At 40.1% G+C, this 1,541-nt stretch overlaps 1 non-coding gene across 1 annotated transcript; it reads right to left on the reverse strand.

The window, feature by feature from the left end:
* Positions 1-477: 477 nt before the first annotated feature.
* trnaf-gaa lies at positions 478-550 on the reverse strand. Its single transcript has one exon. It is a non-coding gene; the product is annotated as a tRNA-Phe (tRNA).
* Positions 551-1,541: the final 991 nt, after the last annotated feature.

Below are 1,541 nucleotides of genomic sequence, written 5' to 3' on the forward strand. Positions count from 1 at the left end.
GAGGGCGTGTCCTCGGTTCTTTCTTTGCATCATCAATGCTGATCCTCATGCAAAAGAGGATCCTTTACAGAGGTAGGCTGTGTAAACTACACTGTATGCAGAGTCACTCACAACGGGACATTGACTTAACATCTCATCCACAGGAGGGAGCACAAGGAGATGAAATGCACAGATAGTCAGGCACAGGTGCGATTTGAATCAGTGACCCTCTAGGTACAAGCCCTGGACTTCAACAGAAAACGGCTTTCAGTCTGTGTTAAAGAAAGTTGTAAATGATTGGCATTATTTAAAATATATTACAAAAAAACCCAGGTTGATCGGTTGAATATATACACACGCGCACACACACGTTCTGTTTCACTTACCGAGATGGTATTTGACGGGGCAGCTGGTGTTGATGAAAATTTCACTATCGATAAAAAACAGCGACATGAATTAAGATGTTGTCCTATATTTGCGAGGGGCCGAAAATAAAAATGCCGAAACCCGGGATCGAACCAGGGACCTTTAGATCTTCAGTCTAACGCTCTCCCAACTGAGCTATTTCGGCGGCTTAAAGTCGTGTCAATAACAGAGAATAATGTGTTTTGTATTTTAGATAAATGGTTTATTCAGTAAAGATCATGGTACAATTGTAAAACATGTTAATATAAAAAATAACGCAACTCCAAAGCTGTACCAAATGCGTCCATGCGCGCCATGCAAGAACCATCCAGTACCAAAACAAAACATACTACCGACCCAGTCAAGCCAAACTCCAGTGATTTATAACGCGTTCATTCGTCCGGGTCTGACATTTCTGCATCGATAGTGTAGGCTATGCGAGACTGCGAGATTAACCAACCCATGCATTAAATTAACGCGAAATAGATTTATTAGCAAATGCAAATTAAATGCAATTAATTTTACATCATGTTTGGGTAATGTATGCGCCGTGCATATTCCAGCTGCCTTACAATGCGCGTTGCTTGAACGGAAGTGTAAGAAAAACCGAGCCGGAGTTGAGGAGACTGGGTTTATCAGAGACGAATTCGAGAGTGGGGTCATTTGAAGAGTCTTCGGGAATTCTTATTTCGTTTTGGGGAGATAGTGGATTGTTACTATTATTACAATTACATTCTTTATCAATGTAAGTGCTCTACGGTCATTTTCTGTTTGCTTTACAAAACAAACATTGAATTTACGTTTTAAACTCAAACATTTTGTTGTACTTTTTTTCTCTTTACAATAGGCGTGCTTAAAATGTATTTCGTTTGGAAAACCGCTAGAATGGGGCAGAACTCAATCACTCACAAACAAATAGAGCACTGTACTACAGTACAGCAATTGCACTCTGTGCCCACACGGGGGCAGGCGTTATACGCTGTCCCAACAGAGTCCTATTGGATTTAAATATTTCGCATTTAAATCTAGACTCAACGGATGGAGAAAATCTATTCACTTTTGCTTTGATTATATTTGAACATCAAACTTTGTATTTCAATTTTATTAACCCCCTTTCAGATCTAAGCACCAAGCCACACTGCCTTCCAGTCTCTCTT

Source organism: Polyodon spathula, chromosome 7 (genome assembly GCF_017654505.1).
Source record: "Polyodon spathula isolate WHYD16114869_AA chromosome 7, ASM1765450v1, whole genome shotgun sequence".
Taxonomy (NCBI): Eukaryota; Metazoa; Chordata; class Actinopteri; order Acipenseriformes; family Polyodontidae; genus Polyodon; species Polyodon spathula.